We start from the raw sequence: 15231 nt of genomic DNA on the forward strand, positions 1-15231 counted from the left end.
ACAGAACATTTGAATTCACAGCTTGTCTTTTTTCTCCTTTCTCCACCTTGAAGCCCCTTTCTGGGTTCATTTGATGATTTACATATCTTTTTAAGGATGTAAATGCACTGTCACAAAAATGGCACTTGAATGCTGCAAACTTGACATCTCAAAATGTTTAAGGAACAGTTGCTCATTACATTAAACTTACTTCAGACAAGATGGTCAATATGGTATCTGATGGGATCTGAGTATCTGAGGGGGAAAAAAAATCGAAATCAGAAACCAAATGCAGAAATCACCATTTTGTAATGCATAATTATCAACTATGAATATATATTTCGTAACAGGGTAATGGTAGACACTTTCTTAAAAATATTTACATAATGTTAGTGTCATGCCCAGCTCGTAAGATCCTCGTGTGTGTCACGCCCCCCTGATTATCCACGTGTGCTGCCCCGATCGTACCCAGCTGTGTCTGATTATTTTGATTGATACTGTCTTTTTAAGTCCATGTCTTGCTTCATTGATCTTGTCGATGTCAGTACCTGCCCGTTGCTCCCGTTTGTTCTGCCCCGAGAATAAACCCCTGTTTTCCCCGATTTTCGCCTGCTTGCCTTACCGGCGGAACCCCGATCGTTACAGTTAGATGTTTATGTTAATATTACAAATGATATGCTAGTATTTCACGTTAGCTAATTATAACATGTTTAACATTAACTATGTCTACGATAGTCTTAATATAATATTATCTATCTGCAAAATGAAACAACGCAACCAACCGTTAATACTAAGGAATAAACTATATCTTGCACTGACCAGTTTTCCCCGGTCCTTATCTAACCTGTGAGTTTAGCTGTGCTTTTATTATTTGGCGAATTATCTAATCCATTCAAATCTAAAACTTCTATGACTTCCAACGGTCTGTTCGTTTGCAATCGGTGCATACGCAAAATGCGCCTGGTGGCAACACTGTCAAACAAAGCATATATTTTAAAAAGTCTAAATATACATACCTTAATATGTGTCTTGGTCCTTCTCTGACTTCGTAGCGCTTTCTTGTATCAATTCTCAGATGATCCCATCAGTTCTGATCTGCAAACCTTTTATTTCTTTAAACAGATAAATAGATCCTTCCACTGACCTCTGCGTATGCGCACAAGTTTGAAACTAGTTGCGACCGGAAGCGTCCGGTCCATCACAGTACGGTATAGACCTTTTGTGAATGTAGAAGTTATAAATCTCTTTAAGTCCAATATAAACGCTCCTGATTGTTCGTGTTAAGATAAACACGCTGTAAACTGAGCTATGACAATCTACTTTTATCTACTTGCCGACTCGGAATTAAGCATTCGATTCAATTATTTAATAATATAATTACACTAAATACCAATTCGGTGACTCGTACATTCCCCATATTATCTAATTTTTAATTATTTTTTGTAATGTTTGTAACCTTAACTCTACACAAACCATTTAATATATATACAACAACACAGTACAATTGTGGTGGATATATGTTTAAGAATGAAATGTGCAACAGGTTTTAGAACGGATAACCAATGTAGATTTTATATACATTGAATGCAAAATTAAAGTTAATGAAAGAAAATTCACAAAAAAGTGCTGTTTCGCTTTAATAAACCAACAGCACATGTTGGTACAGTAAAAACATTTAAATTTTACAGATAAAGCATGTAACCATAAGTCTAATTTCTGTAAAAATACAGAAAAGAAATTGTCCAGTTTCACTGAAGGAATTTCTCTGTTATTTCACGAACTGTTCCTAAATATACATTTATGCAATGTAGTTTTAATAATTTTTTTCTGTCATTTAACATAACAGGAAAAAAACGTGAATTACAGTCAAATTGACTAATATAAAAGTTTAAAATTCTGAAAAAAATGTCTTTTTTTACAGTGCACACACACACATCTGTATATACTATTTATTGTTATTTATTGCCTCTCAACTCTTTACTCTTTTATACCACGGCATTTTGCACAAATATCCCTCGCTACTACCATACAGTAATTCCACTGTTAATTTGCACTGTATGTTGTCTTGTCTTGTCAATTTGTACTGTTATGCTGCTGTCCTGTCTGCACTTACTGTATGATGTGTTCTGTTTTTGTCCTGCTCTGTGTTGCCCCATGGTCCTGGTCTCTATATACTCTGTGTATGGTTGAAATGACAATAAAACCTACTTGACTTGAAAATTAATTTTGCCATGTATTGGAACAATTTCATGATTTAACCTATTCCATTGCTATTCCATTGATTTAAACTATTTCAAATCCTTCAATTTTTCTACTTCCAGTTTCAATGATGTCTTCACATTAAACATGTCCTGTTGTCCACTGAAGAGGACATGCTGTGAAATTAAAAATAAATTTGGAAAAAATCTAAATTGTAAGATATCTTATTTCTTCCAAAGACATAGAAAATCACAAATACCTTAAAATTGAAGGACACTTTTTTTTCTTGGGTCTCAGGAGGTTATCACCGATGACAGTTGGCCTGTGAGGCTTTTTTGTGTTGACTTTTTTTTAATTATATCGCAAAATCAAATCACAACATCCATCAGAAAAATCACAATTAGAAAATATAACTGCAAGCAGTGATAAGCGGTTCCAAAGCTAATGGAAAGAATAAGTGGGTAGAAATGGAGTACATGGAATAAAATGAAAAGTTCAATAATAATAGGACATAAAATAGAGACCGTAACTGCTGGGCAATGCATTTAAATAGTCAGAAAGTAGGAAATACTACTACGATAGCATGAGAAACTAATGGACAGAATAAGTGGGTAGACATGGAGTACACAGCATAAAATGAAAAGTTCAATGGCATAAAATGAAAAGTTCAATAATAATAGGACATGAAATAGAGACTGTAATTGCTGGCCAATGCATTTAAATAGTCAGAAAGTAGGAAGCAGTACTACAATAGCATGAGATCTGACATGTTGATGTTACAGTAGAAATGTTTAGTTAGGATAAGAAAAAGGGTGGATGAGAAACAGGAGGAAAATGTAATTGCATCTACTTAGGAGAAATATCACCAATGTAGATCTGTCTGGTGAAGTGCCTGAGCTTGACTGAATATATGGTTTGGGATGATGGCATATGAACAGTGGCTGTAGCGCCCCCGTTTGACCGATCGACATCAAAGTTGGAGGGTCTGTCTGTGGGCCAGTGCTACATTAGTGGGTGAAATTTTGTGAAGATTGGATGAAGCAAGCCTGAGATTTAGCTGTTTGACCTAAGGTGGATCTTAGGGGTATACAGATAGTGGCCATAGCACCCCCGTTTGACCGATCGGCATCAAAGTTTGAGGGTATGTCTGTAGACCAGTGCTACATAAGTGGATCATATTTCGTGAGGATTGGATGAAGCATGCCTGAGATTTAGCTGTTTGATTGAAATCGGCTTATAAATGATGCAGGTTGGGTGTGGCTGGTGGCCATATTATACATAAAGGTCAGGTATTTTTTAATAATCATCCCTGACGGCAGTGTCTTGATTGACTTGACACCAGAATCACTTACATGCGGTGTAGATTGTTAAAGTTATAGGAATATTTCATTTAATCCGTTTTTAAATATCACAAGGGAATGCAGATGACTGTTATTATGCAATACATATATCTTGATTTGGCATGACTCACAGAACTTGCAGTACAAAGGATTTTTACCAGTAATATGAGACTTGAACAGAAATGAGATAAATGTCACTTTCACTGGTTTTGCAGGTTTAGAGACACATATTGCATTGCTGTAGCGCCCCCGTTTGACCAATCGGCACCAAATTTGGAGGGCCCTTACCCACTGCCGTCCTTGATGGCATATTCAAGTTTGGTAGTGATTGGCTGAGGCAGGCCTGAGATACAGCTGTCTGATTGAAGTGGGCGTGGCACCTGTATGGTCTGGATGTGGCTGGTCGCCGTACCTTATAGAAAGTTTAGGATTTTTTGAATAATTGTATACCAGGACTGTCTCCTGATTTGAATAATACTAGATATACATAGGTTGGTTGAAAATCCAAGGAGGTTAACGAAATGTCATGTTTTTAGACTCCTATAAAATACGCAAAAGCGGAAAGAGATAGGATGAAGTTCTACATGGATTTGAATTTGGCATGGGCCAGTGCATTAGATAAGTAACAAATCTCAATTTTATCATTAACAGTTCAATAGAAATAAGCAGAAATGCAAATCCTGTCGCTGTAGCGCCCCCATGTGGACAATTGGGGTGGCCTTCGCAGGGGTTGCTAGGGGTTATGAGCCAAATGTACAAGCCTATTTTTGTTCAGATCAGCTGTTGTTAAGCCTGTCAAAGGCCTGTCAGAATGCTGCTTGATTTTGATTGGCTGATGGTGGCTAGGGTTTTATGACTAATGACTGCCCTGATAGATTCCTGACCTCAGGCTTCAGAGTAGTACATGTATGCCAAATTTCATTTGGATCGGTAAAGGAAGTCAGGAGATATTGGCAGTTTTTAGTTGTAGCGCCCCCTATTGACGAAATGCGGCCCGCCTTCAATAGTGTCCCCAGAATTTGGTACGGAGATAGGATTTCAAATTTGGTGAAGGTAGGCTAAGGTATGGCCAAGTTATAACAGTCAGACCAATACTGGCTAAATTTACGTAGACTTTGGGCGTGGCTAGTGGCCGTATGATAGACCAATATCAGGGTTATTTGAATTATTATTCATCAGCTCAGAGACCTGATCAGTTTGATACCTCATTTGTCTGATTCCGTCAGACGGTGTAGGAATTACAAGCAAAAGTAGGTTTTGCAAATTATGCAAATTAGCAAAAAATCTAAGTAGGCGGAGCTTAATAGTCCAAATGGCAAGTTGGTAGGGCAAGGATGTCTCTATCAGTAGAAATATGAATTTCAATTATAGGACTAACAGGACAGGAGATATCAATCAAAACGCGTTAGGGGGCGCCACGGCGCCCCCATCTGGCCGACATGGTTGGGTCGGATTATCTGAGTAGCGGGGAGGAATTGACATCATCGTACCAAGTTTCATAATTCTAGCACTTACGGTTTAGGCTGTACATTCAGTTTTAGGGCAGAAAAATAATAATAATAATAATAAATATAACTGCAAGCAGTGATAAGCGGTTCCAAAGCTAATGGAAAGAATAAGTGGGTAGAAATGGAGTACATGGAATAAAATGAAAAGTTCAATAATAATAGGACATAAAATAGAGACCGTAACTGCTGGGCAATGCATTTAAATAGTCAGAAAGTAGGAAATACTACTACGATAGCATGAGAAGCTAATGGACAGAATAAGTGGGTAGACATGGAGTACACAGCATAAAATGAAAAGTTCAATGGCATAAAATGAAAAGTTCAATAATAATAGGACATGAAATAGAGACTGTAATTGCTGGCCAATGCATTTAAATAGTCAGAAAGTAGGAAACAGTACTACAATAGCATGAGATCTGACATGTTGATGTTACAGTAGAAACGTTTAGTTAGGATAAGAAAAAGGGTGGATGAGTAATAGGAGGAAAATGTAATTGCACCTGCTTAGGAGAAATATCACCAATGTAGATCTGTCTGGTGAAGTGCCTGAGCTTGACTGAATATATGGTTTGGGATGATGGCATATGAACAGTGGCTGTAGCGCCCCTGTTTGACTGATCGGCACCAAAGTTGGTGGGTCTCTCTGGGAGGCCGTGCTACATTAGTGGGTAAAATTTGGTGAGAATCGGATGAAGAATGCCTGAGATTTAGCTGTTTGATTGAAATAGGAATTGAAATGGTTTGGCCAGCAGGTGGAGCCTGCGCTCCATGGATAAATTCTATTCAATACTTTTAGGCTTTCTCAGCCAAGTTTGCTCTTAGACACATATGAACAGTCGCCATAGCGCCCCCGTTTGACCGATCGACATCAAAGTTGGAGGGTCTGTCTGTGGGCCAGTGCTACATTAGTGGGTGAAATTTTGTGAGGATTGGATGAAGCAAGCCTGAGATTTAGCTGTTTGACCTAAGGTGGATCTTAGGAGTATACAGATAGTGGCCATAGCACCCCCGTTTGACCGATCGGCATCAAAGTTTGAGGGTATGTCTGTAGTCCAGTGCTACATAATTGGATCAAATTTCGTGAGGATTGGATGAAGCACGCCTGAGATTTAGCTGTTTGATTGAAATCGGCTTATAAATGATGCAGGATGGGTGTGGCTGGTGGCCATATTATACAGATAGGTCAGGTATTTTTTAATAATCATCCCTGATGGCAGTGTCTTGATTGACTTGACACCAGAATCACTTACATGGGGTGTAGATTGTTAAAGTTATAGGAATATTTCATTTAATCCGTTTTTAAATATCACAAGGGAATGCAGATGACTGTTATTGTGCAATACATATATCTTGATTTGGCATGACTCACAGAACTTGCAGTACAAAGGATTTTTACCAGTAATATGAGACTTGAACAGAAATGAGATAAATGTCACTTTCACTGGTTTTGCAGGTTTAGAGACACATATTGCATTGCTGTAGCGCCCCCGTTTGACCAATCGGCACCAAATTTGGAGGGCCCTTACCCACTACTGTCCTTGATGACATATTCAAGTTTGGTAGTGATTGGCTGAGGCAGGCCTGAGATACAGCTGTCTGATTGAAGTGGGCGTGGCACCTGTATGGTCTGGATGTGGCTGGTCGCCGTACCTTATAGAAAGTTTAGGATTTTTTGAATAATTGTATACCAGGACTGTCTCCTGATTTGAATGATACTAGATATACATAGGTTGGTTGAAAATCCAAGGAGGTTAACGAAATGTCATGTTTTTAGACTCCTATAAAATACGCAAAAGCGGAAAGAGATAGGATGAAGTTCTACATGGATTTGAATTTGGCATGGGCCAGTGCATTAGATAAGTAACAAATCTCAATTTTATCATTAACAGTTCAATAGAAATAAGCAGAAATGCAAATCCTGTCGCTGTAGCGCCCCCATGTGGACAATTGGGGTGGCCTTCGCAGGGGTTGCTAGGGGTTAGGAGACAAATGTACAAGCCTATTTTTGTTCAGATCAGCTGTTGTTAAGCCTGTCAAAGGCCTGTCAGAATGCTGCTTGATTTTGATTGGCTGATGGTGGCTAGGGTTTTATGACTAATGACTGCCCTGATAGATTCCTGACCTCAGGCTTCAGAGTAGTACATGTATGCCAAATTTCATTTGGATCGGTCAAGGAAGTCAGGAGATATTGGCAGTTTTTAGTTGTAGCGCCCCCTATTGACGAAATGCGGCCCGCCTTCAACAGTGTCCCCAGAATTTGGTACAGAGATAGGATTTCAAATTTGGTGAAGGTAGGCTAGGGTATGGCCAAGTTATAACAGTCAGACCAATACTGGCTTAATTTACGTAGACTTTGGGCGTGGCTAGTGGCCGTATGATAGACCAATATCAGGGTTATTTGAATTATTATTCATCAGCTCAGAGACCTGATCGGTTTGATACCTCATTTGTCTGATTCCGTCAGACGGTGTAGGAATTACAAGCAAAAGTAGGTTTTGCAAATTATGCAAATTAGCAAAAAATCTAAGTAGGCGGAGCTTCATAGTCCAAATGGCAAGTTGGTAGGGCAAGGATGTCTCTATCAGTAGAAATATGAATTTCAATTATAGGACTAACAGGACAGGAGATATCAATCAAAATGCGTTAGGGGGCGCCACGGCGCCCCCATCTGGCCGACATGGTTGGATCGGATTATCTGAGTAGCGGGGAGGAATTGACATCATCCTACCAAGTTTCACAATTCTAGCACTTACGGTTTAGGCTGTACATTCAGTTTTAGGGCAGAAAAATAATAATAATAATAATAATAATAATAATAATAATAATCCTAAGAAAAACAATAAGTTTCCAATGCACTTCGTGCTTTGGAACCTTAATAAGTAGCAGTCGCGCGCCTGTGTAGTACCCTCCAATAACCAGAAGGTGGAGTGCTGGCCTTGATTCTGCAGACCCGTATAATTGCCTTTAACTTTAATTTAAATGGAACAAAAAATGCCATTTCAATGTAATAAAAATTGAAACAGCTCCCGTTCTCATACTGTTTTTTTTTTTTGTTTTTTACTGTTGGATGTACTCATAACATTTTAAATATTTTTAAGACCAATGGAAAATCACGCCGATGATTCCCTCCCGGACTTTCACTGTGATGAGCCTGACTGCGATTTTTTTCTTTTTTAAATATTACGCAACTGCACAGTATAGTTTCTCCAGGGGCCTAATCTAAACCTTTTGTTGTTCCCCTTTTAGCTAACTAATGTCTTTTTTGTTTCTTACATATGCTTAAGAAACTGTTCTATTCTAAATCTCACCCTTGTATTGACTCGCGGTCTTTAATTATGTGAAATGCTATATATTACAACACTTTTACCCTTAAAGTAACACTCAGAAGACCACTTCCTAAAGTTAAATAAAATATATTTAACTTAATGAATTGGGAATTTTAAAGTTAAACCAAAATTATGAAATATCAGTATCCATCCATCCATCCATTTTCCAAACCGCTTATCCTACTGGGTCGCGGGGGGTCCGGAGCCTATCCCGGAAGCAATGGGCACGAGGCAGGGAACAACCCAGGATGGGGGGGCAGCCCATCACAGGGCACACACACATACCATTCACTCACACACGCACACCTATGGGCAATTTAGCAACTCCAATTAGCCTCAGTATCTCATTGGACTGTGGGGGGAAACCGGAGTACCCGGAGGAAACCCCACGACGACATGGGGAGAACATGCAAACTCCACACACATGCAACCCAGGCAGAGACTCGAACCCGGGTCCCAGAGTGCTCATCACTGCACCACCATGCCGCCCCATGTATAAAATATGTGATTCAAGGAATACCCTTTAGAATTTAGAAATAAATAATTCAGTGTAATTTAGCTACCAATCAAATGAATTCAAATTCACCTGTAAAATTCAGTCCCTAATCAACAAACAAACAAAAAACATTAACATTTAGCCATTAGCACACAATCTTCAAATCAAATCGATTTGTGGGCTGGCGCACAGACACAGACCTCAGTCCCAGCCGGCAAATGAACTCAGTATAACGGTCAGAAAACAATGTAAGAATGAAACAAACTAAATGTAGCAGGTCTGGAGCGATGCTCCAGCGGCGTAGCCCAAGACAACTGACCGCTTCACTCACGAATGAGCAAAGGAAAATAACATTCGCTACCTCAATCCACAGTGCTCTAATAGTGGGTAGTTCACCTCACCGATGATGTTTGCCGTCTCTGTAGCGATGACAGTCATCAAATCCTCATGGATATGAAGTCCGGAGCAGCAAGGCAGTTCGTCCCCCCCCCCCGCGAGCAGCAGTAGGAGTCTCATTGTACGCGCTTAGGATGTATAGCTAACTTCCAAATCTCTGCCGAGATCGCTCATGTTAACTCTTACAAGCGAAAACTCTGCGCGGTCTCTGCAGTCTAGTTCAAATGTTCATTCAGTCCGAAGAAACTTCAGAACTAAAATGGTCTCTGACATTCAGATAAAACGTCAGAATTGATATCAGCACCTTGCATTTCGTGGACAGAAGGCTCAATATGTTTGCTTCCAACAACAAACATTTCCTTCATAAAACGCATTTGGTGAATGAAAGAAATGCGTTGATTCTACGAGGATCCGCAGACAGTCTGTGACTCCTGGTATTAATCGTTTGTTATGTTAACCTTGTATTCTACATGCAGGCTATATATTCAGTGTGTCTGATCTGAATTATCAGGGACAGTGTTATTCAAAGGTAAAGTGGCAGGGTGATATAGCCGACGACGGGAAGGAATCGGCGGCACGATTTTTCATTGCCTAGACTTAAAAATATTAAAAATGTATTGAAATCAATGACACCAATGAGTACATACAACAGTTTTTTTTAAAAAAAGAAAAGAAAGTATGAGCACGGAAGCTGTTTTAATTTCTATTACATATGGTATTTTAGTAAATTTTAATGACATTCAAATTAAAGTTAAACGTAGTTACACTATTCTGCAAAATCAAAGGTGGCAGTGATTACACGGATGCGCACCCTCTGCGTACACAGAATGCATTTATTTCACTCACGAAATGCATTTCCACAAAGTGACGTTCTTCCATTCAGTTACAATTCGTTTCCATGGAGATCTTGGAACAGTAGTTTACCTGCATAAGCAGTTGCTTACGTGTATAAATTATAGAACCCAGAGTATAAATCTCATCGTATCCGATGCTCATCTCAGTCTGACATTTTCTGGAACACAGATTAACTGCGAATTTCCATCCACCAAAATGTGCAAGGTTAAAAGAGTAGTCTACCGCATGTAGGTCTTTTATGAGCAGGGGGGCGTTACAAGGAGTATGGAATTCACCATTACAAAGGGCAAAAATAGGTGCGCACCAACAGTCTGAAAATACGACGCAGCAAATGCCATCGTCAAAGCAGGGTGAGTGGAAGTTTGCTGGGCAGTACTTCGTCAGAAGTTCTGTCCAGAATTTTCTCACATTGGACCAGACTCTGCATCAGTGTCAGGAAGCACACAGCCCTCCTGCTCACGATGATTTCTGCAGCCCAGCTGCAGAGGCTGAGCCAGGTACTGCATCACCTGTAGATCACACACCTTTTCACTGAGCAACTAGCCTGTGCCCATGGGCTAAGTTGAAGAAGAAGGTAAAGAAGTGGAACAAATGCCTGTACTCACCATGCAGTATTGTTTTTAGGTGTGGAACCTGAGGCAAACGCCAAGGAAGACGCCACTGAACCTGTGCAGAACCATCCAGAGCGGTCAGACACATCTACCCTGAGCATGTGAGAACATTTCACTTTGCCTTTTTTCTCTCCTTTAAAACTTTCATTTACTTCTGTGTCATCTGATGTGAAAAATCTCTTCATGTAATCTGCATTTATTTGACCATACATATGGACTTTTCTTGTTCCAAGGACAAAATGATATGGACCGGCAAAGTCAATCACCGGTCACATCTGAAAGAACAAGGGTGGCAGAGTCAGCCAGTACTGCTCACCAAGGACTCTCTCTCTCCAGGAAAGGCTGACACATGAATTTTATGAACAAAAGCTAAAATATCTAAAGGAAGAGCATGAAATGAAAATGAAGATTCTAAAATTACAGCTGGAAATGTTATTGCAGAGAAAGATGCAACTAAATAAAAAAATATTATCTTAACTCATGTTGGATGTTATGGCTGTTTCTGTATCATACCAGATAAAATATACACTTTTGCTTTTAAAATGTATTTGCTCATTGAAAAAGAAAATGTATCTGATCCGAGTAGAATGATGAAAATGTAAATAAAGTCTAAAATGTCTACTTAAAGTGGCACAATGCAAAAGCATCTCTATGCAAGTCCTTCTGTGTAGTCTGTTGTATATGGTGGAACATCTGCATTGTCCTCTTCATTTGGAAGATCTGGGCATCCATGCGTTTCAGACACTTGTGAAGGACAGTTGTTGCAGTGATGATAGTGCAGCAACTTCTTAATTAGTTTTTTTTTTCTTCCCACCACCACCCGCCCTCTTCGGAGGACAAGTTTATTTTAAATGAAAGTTACAGAATAAAGATATTCAATTCCAGTGTGGCCACTCTGAACTCACCCACCTTAGTACCGTGATTATAAAAATATAAATAAAAAAGGGGGAGGAGGAGGACACAGACACAACAATCATAACAATTACAGACATTAATCACCATGGACAAAAAATAAAATAAAAGGTAAATAGAAATAATAATAATAATAATAATAAAGGTGGGATGGAGAAAACAAAGTGTAGGGGAATGCAGAGTACAAACAACCGTAACACACATAACACTCCATAAAAGGACATCAAACAACAAAATAGTAATAGCAGGATAATGATGACAACAATAAAAAATTATAACAACAATAATAACAACAATAATAATAATGATAATAATGTTACTGTCATGCCCGGCTCGTCCGCTCCTCGTGTGTGCCACGCCCCCTGCCTTCCCACGTGTATTTCCCTGATTGTACCCCGCTGTATCTGATTACTTTGATTAGTCTTGTCTGGTTTTAAGTCCTGGTCTTACCTGTTAGCATTGTCTGTCATTGATGTTAGTCGACGTTTCATGTCTCCTGCTCCCAGTTTGTGGAATAAACCCCCAGTTTACCCCGACTTCCGCCTGCTTCCTGCCCGTTTGCCTCGCACGATCGCCGCTCTGCCCGCGATCGCTGCCGTCTCCCGTGACAGAATGACAGACCCACTCAACAAGGCACAGCAGCAGACCGAGAGCCAACGTCTCGGTCTGCTGCAAGAGGTGTACTATTGGCTGAACCAGCCCGACGTCCGGGAGGACCCCGTCGCGCTGAAATTGGCCACCGACAGCTGCGATCTCCTGCTGGCGATGTCCCCATCGGAGGGCGGGCATCGTTTGGGAGAGGTGCGCGCCCACCTCCATGAGCTCATCCAACGGATGACAGCTCGGAGGTTAGAGCTGGACGCGCCATGCGTCGCGGAGACTGTTCCCCAGCTGTCTGTCCCACCAGCCTTCCACGACCCGCACGACAAAGAGGAGAAAGAGGAAGAAGCACGCGATCGCCCCTGTGTCCCGTAAGGGGAGGGGACACAGACGCAGGACGGGGGTCCCGCCCACCCTGCCCCCTGGCTCGCCCTCCGTCGCCTGCGCTGGGGCTCGGGGGGCGCCTGCGGTTCCTGGCCCTCTGGGTCGGCTGTCGCCTGCGGGTCCCCCTCCGGTGCCTCGTCGCCCTGCCTCGCTCCCCTCTCCGGGTCCTGGTCGGTCGCCTGGGGGCTCCCCGACGGCGGCTCCTCGGTCGCCTGCGGGGCCCCTACCTTCGGCCCGTTGGAGGACGTCGCCGCCTGCGGCGGCTCCCCCCCTCGCCTTGCCTTCGCCCTGGCCCCTTCCAGCTCCCTCGTCCCCTTCCCTGGTGCTCCCTCCTGCTCCCTCCCTGGCCCCTCCGCGGGTCCCTCGCCCTGTCTCCTCGGCCCCTCCGAGGTCCCCTCCGGCTCCAGCCTCCCGGCCGCCTGCGGCCCCTCCGGCTGCCACCCGTCGCCCGCTGGGTTTCCCTCGGGCTCCCCTCTGTTCCCCCTCCTTGTCTCCCTTCGCTCCTCCCTTTGTCCCTTCGGTCCTCTCTCCTCCTTCCGCCTTTGTCCCACCTCTCTTTGCTCCCTCTGGCTCTGTTCCTCCTGTCTTTGCTACCCGTCCTCCTCTGTGCCCTCCGTTCACTCCTGGCCCTTGTGTCCCGCCTGTTCCTTCTGTGTCCCCTCTCTTTCTCTGTCGGTCCGTGTTCCCCGTCCTCTGTCAGGTTTTGTCCATGGTCCTGTCTTTGTGCCTGTTCTGTCTCTCTGTTTAATTCCCGGTCTTTTGTTCATGGTTTTGGGTTTTGTTTTTCAGGTCTTGGTCCCCTCGTCCCGTTCGTCGCCTCCTCCTGGGCGCGCCCGGGGAAGCGCGCCTTTGGGGGGGGGCTTTGTCATGCCCGGCTCGTCCGCTCCTCGTGTGTGCCACGCCCCCTGCCTTCCCACGTGTATTTCCCTGATTGTACCCCGCTGTATCTTATTACTTTGATTAGTCTTGTCTGGTTTTAAGTCCTGGTCTTACCTGTTAGCATTGTCTGTCATTGATGTTAGTCGGCGTTTCATGTCTCCTGCTCCCAGTTTGTGGAATAAACCCCCAGTTTACCCCGACTTCCGCCTGCTTCCTGCCCGTTCGCCTCGCACGATCGCCGCTCTGCCCGCGATCGCTGCCGTCTCCCGTGACAGTTACAAATAGGTATTATATATGTAGCATACACACATGTGATCATACACTTATGCACATATATTTCAATTCCTGTATCTATCTTCGCCCGCCCACGGCGAAGGCAGGAGGAACCAGGCAACCGAGGCCACCCCACTGCTCTCACGGCATAAGGACTCACAGCCACATGTCTCTGAGACAACCACCCACCCAACCTGAGAGGGAGCCTGCGAGGGACTAAGGGGACGCCAACCCCCATACAAGGAGACCTGCAGAGGGGAGACGGGTAATGACCCCCCAACTAAGGGCAGCGGATCTAGAGCTGAAGGGCAACTAGGTACCCACAAACCCTTCCAGTTCAGAAGAATTGTTTTCTTGGCAATGGTTAGTACTGTGAGAAGCATGCAAGATTTATCCCTGTATATATTAATGTTAGTGAGGTCCCCACGTAGGCAGGGTGAGGGGGATGGTGGGATGGGATGCCCTAGGTGTGTCGATAAGTCTTCACAGATCCTTTGCCAGCATTCGTTGACCTGAGTGCAGTACCAGAAAGCATGCAGGAAATTATCTGTTGCGTCTTACAAGTTACGCATATGTCAGTATTTCTAATACCCATCTGGAACATCCTTTGCTCTGTGTAGTGCATTCAGTGTAACATTTCGTACTGTATTAGCTGCAGGTTGGAGTTCTGAGTCATTCGAAAGGTATTCAAGCAAATTTGCCTCCAGAAGTTAGTGTCTGGGTTGATGAGTAAATCCCTTTCCCATTTGTGGGTAACGAGAGAGATCATTGTATCCGATTTTGCTTGATGCACACAAATCCTGGATAGTAGTTTTTTAATTGGTGTTATTAGGAAGTTTGTTACTTTAGCTGAAATCTCCAGATCTAATTACTTACGGCACCATCTATGATGTATTATTGATTTAAGATGAAGATATTCTAAGTATTTGTTTTTCTCAATGCCATAAGTTTTTGCTATCTTGTCAAATGAGATCATGCGATTGTCTTGGATTACTGTATATGTTCGAGGCGCATGATTCCTTTATTATGCCATGCTGGGATGTTTTTTTTTATTTAGCAGGATGTCAGGGTTGTTCCAGATGGGTGTCAGTTTGCATGGGACCAGTGAAGTTTGGTTCATTTTATGAAATTCCCACCAGGCTGTCAGCCATGTGCTGATGTTAATGCTCTTAAAACAGCAATGTTGTTTAAGTATGTGACTGATAAATGGCAGGTTCTGGATTTGAATATCGTTACAGAAAGTTTGCTCGATATCCAGCCAGTTAAGGTCTAAATTGTTTGCGTAGTCCTTTTTAGGACATATATCAACCTATTGGCAAGAAAGTTGTTGTACATATTAGGAAGCTCCATACCTCCACAGTTTTTGGGTTTCTGTAAAGTTTTTAAACTTATTCGTGGTGGCTTGGATTTACATAAATATTTTGAGATTAAGAAGTCCAGTGATTTTAACCAAGCCAGCGGAGGTTGACTCAC

This window comes from Brienomyrus brachyistius, unplaced genomic scaffold, assembly GCF_023856365.1.
Source record: "Brienomyrus brachyistius isolate T26 unplaced genomic scaffold, BBRACH_0.4 scaffold32, whole genome shotgun sequence".
NCBI lineage: Eukaryota > Metazoa > Chordata > Actinopteri > Osteoglossiformes > Mormyridae > Brienomyrus > Brienomyrus brachyistius.